This window comes from Coregonus clupeaformis, chromosome 7 (genome assembly GCF_020615455.1).
Source record: "Coregonus clupeaformis isolate EN_2021a chromosome 7, ASM2061545v1, whole genome shotgun sequence".
Classification (NCBI taxonomy): domain Eukaryota; kingdom Metazoa; phylum Chordata; class Actinopteri; order Salmoniformes; family Salmonidae; genus Coregonus; species Coregonus clupeaformis.
Genome location: NC_059198.1, coordinates 55,638,891 through 55,653,120, shown reverse-complemented (window position 1 = coordinate 55,653,120; position 14,230 = coordinate 55,638,891).

Genomic DNA, 14,230 nt, shown 5'->3' with positions numbered 1-14,230 from the left:
GTGGTCTGATGAGACAAAAATAGAGCTTTTTGGTCTAAACTCCACTCACCGTGTTTGGAGGAAGAAGAAGGATGAGTACAACCCCAAGAACACTATCCCAACCGGGAAGCATGGAGGTGGAAACATCATTCTTTGGGGATGCTTTTCTGCAAAGGGGACAGGACAACTGCACCGTATTGAGGGGAGGATGGATGGGGCCATGTATCGCGAGATCTTGGCCACTAACCTCCTTCCCTCAGTAAGAGCATTGAAGATGGGTCGTGGCTGGGTCTTCCAGCATGACAACGACCCAAAACACACAGCCAGGGCAACTAAGGAGTGGCTCCGTAAGAAGCATCTCAAGGTCCTGGAGTGGCCTAGCCAGTCTCCAGACCTGAACCCAATAGAACATCTTTGGAGGGAGCTGAAAGTCCGTATTGCCCAGCGACAGCCCCGAATCCTGAAGGATCTGGAGAAGGTCTGTATGGAGGAGTGGGCCAAAATCCCTGCTGCAGTGTGTGCAAACCTGGTCAAGACCTACAGGAAACGTATGATCTCTTTAATTGCAAACAAAGGTTTCTGTACCAAATATTAAGTTCTGCTTTTCTGATGTATCAAATACTTATGTCATGCAATAAAATGCAAATGAATTACTTAAAAATCATACAATGTGATTTTCTGGATTTTTGTTTTAGATTCCGTCTCTCACAGTTGAAGTGTACCTATGATAAAAAATGACAGACCTCTACATGCTTTATAAGTAGGAAAACCTGCAAAATCGGCAGTGTATCAAATACTTGTTCCCCCCACTGTACATGCCTACACACATACATACATACACACACACACACACATGCATTCCTTAGTTATCGCCGTCCTCACAATATCCTGCATACTCCTTAAAAAACCTAACAGTCTCTCTCCTCCCTAAATTGGGAGGCCTCTTTATCTTGGTTTCTCAGTTGCCTGGTCTAACTCTTACTCACATTGCTAAATAGTAGCTCAATGTCATAGTCTTTACTGGTCCTACACTCACACATTTCTAACACATTTCACACAGTTTCAGGGTGTAATAATTAGTCATTCATAATTAATCTATCAGTCCGTGAAAATTTGCTTTTTGTTTACAACGTCATCATAGTCCCATTATCCGTATTGAGCAACAACTGTCCCGATTTCGGGACACCCATCCAGCAGAGGTTAACAAACTTCAAAGTAAATTTCTTAGGTGTGAGTGGTCTGTGTGCAGAAAGCAGAAAGCAGACAGGCTGCGCGCAGGCAGCTCCAAATAATTTGATTGACAGTTCTCGTTGCCTAGTGATGGTCTTTAGCCCCGCTTCAGAAGCTGCATTCTTTTACCGACAAGTTAAATGCCCATGTCACGAATTCAGCCGAGGCTGCCCCTCCTCCTTGCTCGGGCAGGCTTCGGCGTTCGTCGTCACCGGAGTACTAGCTGCTACCGATCCATGTTTCTATGTTCTACTTGTTTTGTCTGTATTGGTCTCACCTGTTTCCCATCATGTAGTTATGTCTTCCCTATTTAACCCTCTGGCTCACACTGTGTTGTGCGTGTTTGTTCATGTTTTGGTTGTCGTATGTGAGCGGGTTTGTTCCTCCCTGCGTGGAGGCGTGTTCATTAAGATACCTACGAGCAAAGTATGTTTTATCGAGTAGCTCTGTGTCCTGCGCCTGACTTCTTCCTGTCACGATCGTCTGAAGAAGCGGACCAATACGCAGCGCGTGGAGTGAACATAATGACTTTATTTAATAAAGCAACCACGAAAAAACAACAAATGACGATAGTGAAGTCCTCTGTAACACTGACAGAAACATGGAACAAAAACCCACAACCCCAAGGTGAAAACACACAGTATAAATATGGCTCCCAATCAGAGATAACGAGCCGACAGCTGACACTCGTTACCTCCGATTGGGAGTCAATGACCAAACATAGAAAACAAATACCTAGACTAACCAACATAGAAATACACCCAAGTGAAAAATAACAACCCTGGCTCAAAATAAAAGTCCATAGAGCCAGAGTGTCACAGTACCCCCCTAAAGGTGCGAACTCCGGGGCGCACCAGCATACAGTCTAGGGAGGGTCTGGGTGGGCGTCTGTCCATGGTGGCGGCTCAGGCACTGGTCGTGGTCCCCACCCCACCATAGTCACTACCCGCTTTAGTAACCTCCTCCACATGACCACCCCCAACTAAACCCCACAGGATTAAGGGGCAGCACTGGACTAAGAGGCAGCACCGGACTCAGGGGCAGCACCGGACTAAGGGGCAGCACCGGACTACGGGGCAGCACCGGGCTAAGGGGCAGCACCGGGCTAAGGGGCAGCACCGGACTCAGGGGCAGCACCGGACTAAGGGGCAGCACCGGGCTAAGGGGCAGTACCGGGCTAAGGGGCAGCACCGGCCTAAGGGGCAGCACCGGACTCAGGGGCAGCACCGGGCTAAGGGGCAGCACCGGGCTAAGGGGCAGCACCGGCCTAAGGGGCAGCACCGGACTCAGGGGCAGCACCGGACTAAGGGGCAGCAACAGGATAAGGGACAGCACCAGGATAAATGGCGGATCCTGGCTGGCTGGCTCTGGCGGATCCTGGCTGGCTGGCGGATCCTGGCTGGACGGCTCTGGCGGATCCTGGCTGGACGGCTCTGGCGGATTCTGGCTGGACGGCTCATGGCTGTCTGACGGATCTGGCTGCTCATGGCTGGCTGACGGATCTGGCTGCTCATGGCTGGCTGAAGGATCTGGCTGCTCATGGCTGGCTGACGGATCTGGCTGCTCATGGCTGGCTGAAGGATCTGGCTGCTCATGGCTGGCTGACGGATCTGGCTGATCCTGTCTGGCGGAAGGCTCTGGCTGATCCTGTCTGGCGGAAGGCTCTGGCTGATCCTGTCTGGAGGAAGGCTCTGGCTGATCCTGTCTGGCGGACGGCTCTGGCTCCTGTCTGGCGGAAGGCTCTAGCGGCTCCTGTCTGGCGGAAGGCTCTAGCGGCTCCGATCTGGCGGACGGCTCTGAAGGCTCATGGCAGACGGGCGGCTTTGCAGGCTCAGTACAGACGGGCGGCTTTAGCGCCGTAGGGCAGACGGGTAGTTCAAGCGCCGTTGGGCAGACGGGCAGTTCAGGCGCCGTTGGGCAGACGGGCAGTTCAGGCGCCGTTGGGCAGACGGGCAGTTCAGGCCCCGTTGGGCAGACGGCAGATTCTGGCCGTCTGAGGCGCACCGTAGGCCTGGTGCGTGGTGCCGGAACTGGAGGTACCGGGCTGAGGACACGCATCTCAGGGCTAGTGCGGGGAGAAGGAACAGGGCATGCTGGGCCCTGGGGACGCACCGTAGGCCTGATGCGTGGTGCCGGAACTGGTGGTCCCAGGCTGAGGACACGCATCTCAGGGCTAGTGCGGGGAGCAGGAACAGGCCGGACCGGGCTGGCGACGCGCACCGTAGACTTGGTGCGGGTGGCAGGAACAGGCCGGACCGGGCTGGCGACGCGCACCGTAGACTTGGTGCGGGTGGCAGGAACAGGCCGGGTCGGGCTGGCGACGCGCACCGTAGACTTGGTGCGGGTGGCAGGAACAGGCCGGACCGGGCTGGCGGCAGCGCACCGTATCCCTGGTGCGAGTGGCCGGAACAGGCCGGGCCGGGCTGTCGACGCACACCGTATCCTTGGTGCGTGGAGCAGGAACAGGCCGGGCAGGGCTGTCGACGCACACCGTATCCTTGGTGCGTGGAGCAGGAACAGGCCGGGCAGGGCTGTCGACGCACACCGTATCCTTGGTGCGTGGAGCAGGAACAGGCCGGGCAGGGCTGTCGACGCACACCGTATCCTCTGTGCGTGGAGCAGGAACAGGCCGGGCTGGGCTGGCGACGCACACCGTGGGCTTGATGCGTGGAGTAGGAACAGGCCGGTCCGTACTGGGAACACACACCACTGGCTTTAACTGGGGATCAGGAACGGGCCGGACCGGACTGGTAACACACATCAGTCTCTCACGCCGTGCCGCAACAACTTCCCTTCCTCTACTCGCCAATGGCTCCCGTAATCCGATAGCCTTCTCTCCACGTCTCCCTGTGGCAGCCTCCTGCTGCCCAGCCGCCCAAGCCATGTGCCCCCCCCCAAAAACTTTTTGGGGTTGCCTCTCGTCCTTCCAACGATGATGGCCCTGCTGACGCCGTTGCTCCTCTCTCGCCAGGGCCTTGATCTTCCCCCAAGGTCCCTTGCCCCCGAGCATGTCCTCCCAGGACCACGATTTGCCCACCTGGGCCATCGCCAGCCTCTCGATCTCCTTACCAGGCGCCTCCTCCCATGTCCAGCTGTCTTGCTCCTGGACACGCTGTGGTCCTTCTATGGTGGGTTTTTCTGTCACGATCGTCTGAAGAAGCGGACCAATACGCAGCGCGTGGAGTGAACATAATGACTTTATTTAATAAAGCAACCACGAAAAAACAACAAATGACGATAGTGAAGTCCTCTGTAACACTGACAGAAACATGGAACAAAAACCCACAACCCCAAGGTGAAAACACACAGTATAAATATGGCTCCCAATCAGAGATAACGAGCCGACAGCTGACACTCGTTACCTCCGATTGGGAGTCAATGACCAAACATAGAAAACAAATACCTAGACTAACCAACATAGAAATACACCCAAGTGAAAAATAACAACCCTGGCTCAAAATAAAAGTCCATAGAGCCAGAGTGTCACACTTCCTACCGCATTACACTGATGCCTTGACAGCCCAATCAGTGGCGCTTTGAAACTATCTCCAGAGAAGGTAAGGTTTTGTCCCTTATATGATCTAAATTGATATTGTTTTATGATGATACCAATTATCTTTTCATATTTGTGCAAATCATTCTAAAACTGGACACAATTCAATAGATATCAATCAACAAATAGTTAAGAATATGTATGCTATAAGAATATGTTGAAGACTAGCTGTGTTGGGTGCAGATGACTGAACTGCTCACTTTTGTGTCTGTGTCTGCAGGTTTACAGACGAGGAGGCATACAAAGGTATGTCAATTGGTACTGATATGTTATGCAGATCACAGGTACCATCCTCCTCCCTTACCTCTTCAGTGAATATCCCATAGGCCTCTACATTATGGACAAGGTACGTGTATGAAAACCATTATCAAAATAGTTTTCTTTTCATTCACATTTACCACATAAATCAAGGTATGAATACTGTCATGTGAATGTTTTGTTTAACATCTGTATAATTGCTATTTTTTGGATTCACAGACTTCACCTCTGATGAATATAACAAGAAACTTAAATATATTTTATAAGGGGAGTGGAGGGAGGGAGGGAGGGAGGGAGGGAGGGAGGGAGAGAACAGCTGGGTAACTAGCAGGACAGTACTGGGACCCTGGGTAACTAACAGGACAGTCCTGGGACCTGGGTAACTAACGGGACAGTCCTGGGACCTGGGTAACTAACAGGACAGTCCTGGGACCTGGGTAACTAACAGGACAGTACTGGGACCTGGGTAACTAGCAGGACAGTACTGGGACCTGGGTAACTAACAGGACAGTACTGGGACCGGGGTAACTAACAGGACAGTACTGGGACCTGGGTAACTAGCAGGACAGTACTGGGACCTGGGTAACTAACAGGACAGTCCTGGGACCTGGGTAACTAACGGGACAGTCCTGGGACCTGGGTAACTAACAGGACAGTACTGGGACCTGGGTAACTAGCAGGACAGTACTGGGACCTGGGTAACTAACAGGACAGTACTGGGACCGGGGTAACTAACAGGACAGTACTGGGACCTGGGTAACTAACAGGACAGTACTGGGACCTGGGTAACTAGCAGGACAGTACTGGGACCTGGGTAACTAACAGGACAGTACTGGGACCTGGGTAACTAGCAGGACAGTACTGGGACCTGGGTAACTAACAGGACAGTACTGGGACCTGGGTAACTAGCAGGACAGTACTGGGACCTGGTAACTAACAGGACAGTACTGGGACCTGGGTAACTAACAGGACAGTACTGGGACCTGGGTAACTAACAGGACAGTACTGGGACCTTTATTTTTTATTTTTTTTATTTCACCTTTATTTAACCAGGTAAGCCAGTTGAGAACAGGTTCTCATTTACAACTGCGACCTGGCCAAGATAAAGCAAAGTAGTGCAATAAAAACAACACAGAGTTACATATGGGGTAAAAAAAAACATAAAGTCAGAAATACAACAGAAAATATATATACAGTGTGTGCAAATGTAGCAAGTTATGGAGGTAAGGCAATAAATAGGCCACAGTGCAAAATAATTACAATAGTATTAACACTGGAATGCTAGATGTGCAAGAGATTATGTGCAAATAGAGATACTGGGGTGCAAAAGAGCAAATTAAATAACAATATATGTGTGTAATTGTTTCGTGTCAGGTGTTTGTGCGTTACCCGTGTTTCGGTACGCCAGTTACTATTTGCTTCCTCCTCGGTTGAGGAGAGTTTTTGCGCCCTGTGTTTGTGCGCTCGTGTTTGACGCCTGTGTGCGTCTGTTTGGCCTCAGGCCGTTTTTGGATGATTTTGCTCACTAGTAAAGTCTTGTTGGACTGTACATCTGCTTCTGCGCCTGATTCCACACCACACCATTTAAACACCGTGACAGAATTACACACCCGACATGGAATCAGCAGGAGCCGAAGCAGCCCCGACGAGACTGGAGGTCCAGGTTCGGGAACAACAGGACCAGATACAGCAGATGGGGACCGCCCTGCAGGAGGTGATCACCACGCTCCGAGGCTGGGGAGCGCCTCCACCACCTCCCTCACTGCCAGCACCATCGGCCAGCCCGCCCATTCCAGCGCCAGAACCCCGAGGAATCCGACTCTCTCTCCCGAGAGCTTACGACGGAACCGCGGCTGGGTGTCAGGGATTCCTCCTCCAGGTGGAGCTGTACCTGGCCACCGTACACCCGGCACCCTCGGGGCATGAGAGCGTGTCCGCCCTGATCTCCTGCCTGTCCGGGAAGGCGTTGGAATGGGCCAACGCGGAGTGGAGGAAGATCGACGCCGAGACGATCACCTACAACGAGTTCTCCCGCCGCTTCAAGGCGGTGTTTGACCATCCCCGGAGGGGCGGCGGGGAGCGTCTGGTCTTCCTCCGGCAGGGGAGGAGGAGTGCCCAAGAATTCGTTCTTGAATTCCGTACTCTGGCGGCAGATGCAGGGTGGAATGATCGGGCCCTCGTCGATCTATACCGATGTAGCCTACGAGAGGACGTCCGTCGGGAGCTGGCGTGTAGGGACACCAGTCTCTCTTTCGACCAGCTGGTCGACATGTCCATCAGGCTGGATAACCTATTGGCCACCCGCGGACGTCCTGAGGGGGTCCGTCCATTCCCACCCTCCAGCGCCTCCGAGCCGTGTCCTATGGAGCTCGGGGCGCTGGCGCTAGGAGAGAGGAGGAATCGGTTGGTTAGGGGGGTCCATCCACTGCACCAACTGTGGTCGGGGAGGACACACCGCGGCTAGGTGCTGGGGATGGCCTCCTAGGGGGGATGACGACAGGTCCCGCACTGGGGATTCCCTCCAGGTGAGTAGGCGCCCCACTCACCCAGAGCTCACTGTTGCCCATTTTTGGATGCCTGTGCGTTTTCCACAGGTAGCACCTCATTCCCAGCATAAGGCGCTGGTAGATTCAGGCGCGGCTGGGAATTTTATTGATAAGAAGTTTTGTTTAGCGTTAGGGATTCCCCTTATTCCTGTTGATGTTCCTTTCCCGTTCATGCCCTAGATAGTCGTCCGTTGGAGTACGGGCTTAATCAGGGAGGTCACGGCGCCACTTAGGATGTGTGCGCAGGGGGATCATCAGGAGATGATTCAGCTGTTCCTGATTGACTCTCCTGCGTATCCGGTGGTGCTGGGCATGCCCTGGTTGAGTACCCATAACCCAGCTATTTCGTGGCAGGAGAGGGCTCTGATGGAGTGGTCTGCTCAGTGTGTGGGTAGATGTTTGGGCGTTTCCGTAGGGGCTACCTCGGTGGAGAGTCCAAACCAGGTGCCCGCATTGCACGTTCCCCCTGAGTATGGGGATTTGGCTATTGCGTTTAGTAAGGCGAGGGCGACGCGGTTGCCACCCCATAGGCAGGGAGATTGTGCGATAGACCTCCAGGCAGGAGCTGCGCTCCCACGGAGCCATGTGTATCCTCTGTCTCAGGAGGAGAAGAAAGCTATGGAGATTTACATAGACGAATCTCTGAGACAAGGATACATACGGCCTTCCACTTCCCCTGCGTCCTCGAGTTTCTTTTTGTGAAGAAAAAGGATGGTGGTTTACGCCCATGCATCGATTACCGTGGTCTCAATCAGATTACGGTGAAGTACAGTTATCCACTCCCGCTGATTGCGACCATGACTGAGTCGTTGCATGGGGGCGCGTTTCTTCACGAAATTAGATCTCAGGAGCGCGTACAACTTGGTGCGCATCAGGGAGGGTGATGAATGGAAGACAGCCTTTAGTACCACCTCGGGCCATTACGAGTATTTGGTCATGCCATACCGGTTGATGAACGCTCCGTCAGTCTTCCAATCATTCGTGGATGAGATCTTCAGGGACATGCAGGGGCAGGGGGTGGTTGTGTACATTGATGACATTCTCGTGTACTCGCCTACCCGTGTCGAGCATGTGGCCCTGGTGCGTAGAGTGTTGCGGAGGCTGGTGGAGCACGACCTGTATGTGAAGGCAGAGAAGTGTCTGTTTTTCCAGGAGTCGGTCTCCTTTTTGGGTTATCAGTTGTCTGCGTCAGGGTGAAGATGGAGGTAGACCGGGTGTCGGCCGTGCGTAATTGGCAAACACCAACCACTGTGAAGGAGGTGCAGCAGTTTTTGGGGTTTGCAAATTACTACAGGAGGTTTATCCGGGGTTTTGGACAGGTGGCAGCTCCCATCACGTCTCTGTTAAAGGGGGGTCCGGTGCGTCTGCAGTGGTCGGCCGAGGCGGACAGGGCGTTTGGGAGGCTGAAGGACCTGTTTACCTCGGCCCCGGTGCTGGCGCATCCGGATCCCTCTTTGCCGTTCCAGGTAGAGGTGGACGCGTCAGAGGCCGGTTTAGGAGCCATGCTTTCACAACGGTCTGGCGCGCCACCTAAACTCCGCCCCTGTGCTTTTTATTCTAAGAAGCTCAGTCCGGCGGAGCGGAACTATGACGTAGGGGACAGGGAGCTGTTAGCCGTGGTACAGGCTCTAAAGGTGTGGAGGCACTGGCTTGAGGGGGCTCAACACCCTTTCCTCATTTTGACGGACCACCGTAACCTGGAGTACATCCCGGGCGGCGAGGAGGCTGAACCCTCGCCAGGCAAGATGGAGTATGTTCTTGACCAGGTTTACTTTTAAGATCACGTACATCCCTGGGTCACAGAATGGCAAGGCAGATGCGCTGTCTCGGCGGTATGACACGGAGGACAGGTCCGTGGAGCCCACTCCCATACTGCCTGAGTCGTGTCTGGTGGCACCGGTAGTGTGGGAGGTCGATACTGAACTCGAGCGGGCGTTACGCACCGACCCTAGTCCACCACAGTGCCCCAGGGTCGGAAGTACGTTCCGCTCGAGGTTCGGGATCGATTGATCTATTGGGCTCACACGTCACCCTCCTCTGGACATCCGGGTATCGGCCGGACAGTGCACTGTCTTAGTGCCAAGTACTGGTGGCCCACGTTGGCAAGGGATGTGAGGGTTTATGTTTCCTCCTGCTCGGTGTGCGCCCAGTGTAAGGCGCCTAGACATCTGCCTAGGGGTAAGTTGCTACCCCTACCCGTTCCACAACGACCATGGTCCCACCTCTCTGTGGACTTTATAACAGACCTGCCCCTCTCCCAAGGGAATACTACTATCCTGGTCGTTGTGGACCGGTTCTCTAAGGCCTGTCGTTTGCTCCCCATGCCGGGTCTTCCTACTGCCCTACAAACTGCCGAGGCACTGTTCACCCATGTGTTCCGGCACTACGGGGTACCCGAGGACATTGTGGCTGATCGGGGTCCCCAGTTCACCTCCAGAGTCTGGAGAGCGTTTATGGAGCGGTTGGGGGTCTCGGTGAGCCTCACCTCGGGGTACCACCCGGAGAGTAATGGGCAGGTGGAACGCGTAAACCAGGATGTGGGTAGGTTTCTCAGAACATACTGCCAGGACCGGCCGGAGGAGTGGTCAAGGTACGTTCCCTGGGCCGAGATGGCCCAGAATTCCCTACGCCATTCCTCCACTAACCTAACTCCATTTCAATTGTGTTAGGTTACCAGCCGGTTCTGGCACCCTGGCAGCAGAGCCAGATCGAGGCTCCTGCGGTGGATGAGTGGGCGCGGCGCTCGGAGGAGACTTGGAACGCTGCACACGTCCACCTGCAGCGGGCCCTCCGACGTCAGAAGGCGAGCGCTGATCTCCACCGCAGTGAGGCACCGGTGTACGCACCTGGTGATCGAGTCTGGCTCTCTACCAGAAACCTGCCCCTCCGCCTGCCCTGTCGGAAACTGGGTCGGCGGTTTGTAGGGCCATTTAAAGTCCTGAGAAGGTTGAACGAGGTATGTTATAGATTACAGCTACCTGTGGAGTATAAGTGTATTAACCCCTCGTTCCATGTGTCCCTTCTCAGGCCGGTGGTAGCGGGCCCGCTCCAAGAAAATGAGATAGGGGAGACTCCCCCCGCCCCCATTGGACATCGAGGGGCACCGGCGTACTCCGTGAGGTCCATCTTGGATTCGAGACGTCGGATGGGGGTCTCCAGTATCTAGTGGAGTGGGAGGGTATGGGCCGGAGGAGCGGTGCTGGGTGCCGAGGAGAGACATTTTGGACCCGTCGCTCCTGACGGAATTCCATCGGGGGGTATCCGACGCGCCCTGCTCCACGTCCTCCGGGTCGTCCCCAAGGCCGGAGTCGGCGCACGTCTGGAGCCGCGCGTCAAGGGGGGGGTACTGTCACGGTTTCGGCCGAGGCTGCCTCTCTCCCTTGTTCGGGCAGGTTTCGGCGTTCGTCGTCTCCGCGAATTCTAGCTGCCACCGTTATATGTTCCATGTTTCCTGTTTGATTAGTTTTGTCTGTTAGCCACACCTGTCTTGTGTTATGTCTCATTAAGCACCCTATTTAGTTTCCTTGTTGTTAGTGTTGTGTTGTGTGTAATTGTTTCGTGTCAGGTGTTTGTGCGTTACCCGTGTTTCGGTACGCCAGTTACTATTTGCTTCCTCCTCGGTTGAGGAGAGTTTTTGCGCCCTGTGTTTGTGCGCTCGTGTTTGACGCCTGTGTGCGTCTGTTTGGCCTCAGGCCGTTTTTGGATGATTTTGCTCACTAGTAAAGTCTTGTTGGACTGTACATCTGCTTCTGCGCCTGATTCCACACCACACCATTTAAACACCGTGACACTTTGTTGCGAAATAGGAAGCCGATTCTAGATTTAACTTTGGATTGGAGATTCTTTATGTGCGTCTGGAAGTTGAGTTTACAGTCTAACTAGACACCTAGATATTTGTAGTTGTCCACATACTCTAGGTCAGACCCGTCGAGAGTGGTGATTCTAGTCGGGTGGGCGGGTGCTAGCAGCGTTCGATTGAAAAGCATGCATTTAGTTTTACTAGTGTTTAAGAGCAGTTGAAGGCTACTGAAGGATTGTTGTATGGCATTGAAGCTCGTTTGGAGGTTTGTTAACACAGTGTCCAATGAAGGGCCAGATGTATACAAAATGGTGTCGTCTGGGTAACTATCAGGACAGTACTGGGACCTGGGTAACTAACAGGACAGTACTGGGACCTGGGTAACTAACAGGACAGTACTGGGACCTGGGTAACTAACAGGACAGTACTGGGACCTGGGTAACTAACAGGACAGTACTGGGACCTGGGTAACTAACAGGACAGTACTGGGACCTGGGTAACTAACTATAGAGGGTGCCATTTGGGACAGGCTGTTTCTGTGAGGACAGCTTGTTGCATTTAGAGCTGTAAAATGTGGCAGTAATAAAATTTTTATTGCGAGGGGTCAACGGGATGCTAATGTTGTTTATCCTTTGAGCTGCGACCCGCTGGCAAGGCTAGGCAGGGGTCAGATTAAATGCGCGCGTACACTAAACCCACACACACACACACACACTGAGAAACGTATTAGACCGCTACGTCTTATAGCTTCAAACTGCTTGCCCCCTGGCAGAGAACACCTTTCAGTTCACACACACACACACACACACGCACACACACACAGTTCAGAACAAGTCTCAGTGTCTTTGACTGTCTGGAAGGAGGGAGGGAGGGAGGGAGGGAGGGAGGGAGGGAGGGAGGGAGGGAGGGAGGTGGTAAGCAAAGCAGAAAAGACAAGAAGAAAAATATTATATTGTTAGAGTGTTAGAGAAGATTTGGGTGTTCAACGAACAATGAAGCCTTTTCATTTTCTGCCTCATAAACAGTTCAAACAGACTGCTGTGTGTCAGTGTTGAGGCAGTGGCCCGTTACAGACTGCTGTGTGTCAGTGTTGAGGCAGTGGCCCGTTACAGACTGCTGTGTGTCAGTGTTGAGGCAGTGTCCCGTTACAGACTGCTGTGTGTCAGTGTTGAGGCAGTGGCCCGTTACAGACTGCTGTGTGTCAGTGTTGAGGCAGTGGCCCGTTACAGACTGCTGTGTGTTAGTGTTGAGGCAGTGGCCCGTTACAGACTGCTGTGTGTCAGTGTTGAGGCAGTGGAACATTACAGACTGCTGTGTGTCAGGGTTGAGGCAGTGGAACGTTACAGACTGCTGTGTGTCAGTGTTGAGACAGTGGCCCGTTACAGACTGCTGTGTGTCAGTGTTGAGGCAGTGGAACGTTACAGACTGCTGTGTGTTAGTGTTGAGGCAGTGGAACGTTACAGACTGCTGTGTGTTAGTGTTGAGGCAGTGGCCCGTTACAGACTGCTGTGTGTCAGTGTTGAGGCAGTGGCCCGTTACAGACTGCTGTGTGTCAGTGTTGAGGCAGTGGAACATTACAGACTGCTGTGTGTCAGTGTTGAGGCAGTGGAACGTTACAGACTGCTGTGTGTTAGTGTTGAGGCAGTGGAACGTTACAGACTGCTGTGTGTCAGTGTTGAGGCAGTGGCCCGTTACAGACTGCTGTGTGTCAGTGTTGAGGCAGTGGCCCGTTACAGACTGCTGTGTGTCAGTGTTGAGGCAGTGGAACATTACAGACTGCTGTGTGTCAGTGTTGAGGCAGTGGCCCGTTACAGACTGCTGTGTGTTAGTGTTGAGGCAGTGGCCCGTTACAGACTGCTGTGTGTCAGTGTTGAGGCAGTGGCCCATTACAGACTGCTGTGTGTCAGTGTTGAGGCAGTGGAACGTTACAGACTGCTGTGTGTCAGTGTTGAGGCAGTGGAACGTTACAGACTGCTGTGTGTTAGTGTTGAGGCAGTGGAACGTTACAGACTGCTGTGTGTCAGTGTTGAGGCAGTGGCCCGTTACAGACTGCTGTGTGTCAGTGTTGAGGCAGTGGCCCGTTACAGACTGCTGTGTGTCAGTGTTGAGGCAGTGGAACATTACAGACTGCTGTGTGTCAGTGTTGAGGCAGTGGCCCGTTACAGACTGCTGTGTGTCAGTGTTGAGGCAGTGGCCCGTTACAGACTGCTGTGTGTCAGTGTTGAGGCAGTGGAACGTTACAGACTGCTGTGTGTCAGTGTTGAGGCAGTGGCCCGTTACAGACTGCTGTGTGTCAGTGTTGAGGCAGTGGAACGTTACAGACTGCTGTGTGTCAGTGTTGAGGCAGTGGAACGTTACAGACTGCTGTGTGTCAGTGTTGAGGCAGTGGCCCGTTACAGACTGCTGTGTGTCAGTGTTGAGGCAGTGGCCCGTTACAGACTGCTGTGTGTCAGTGTTGAGGCAGTGGAACGTTACAGACTGCTGTGTGTGTCAGTGTTGAGGCAGTGGAACGTTACAGACTGCTGTGTGTCAGTGTTGAGGCAGTGGAACGTTACAGACTGCTGTGTGTCAGTGTTGAGGCAGTGGAACGTTACAGACTGCTGTGTGTCAGTGTTGAGGCAGTGGAACGTTACAGACTGCTGTGTGTCAGTGTTGAGACAGTGGAACGTTACAGACTGCTGTGTGTCAGTGTTGAGGCAGTGGCCCGTTACAGACTGCTGTGTGTTAGTGTTGAGGCAGTTGCAAAGCGTAAGTAACTCATGGTAAGTAACACAGGGTAAGTAACATAGGGTAAGTAACATAGGGTAAGTAAGTCATGGTAAGTAACACTGGCTAAGTAACATAGGGTAAGTAACACAGGGTAAG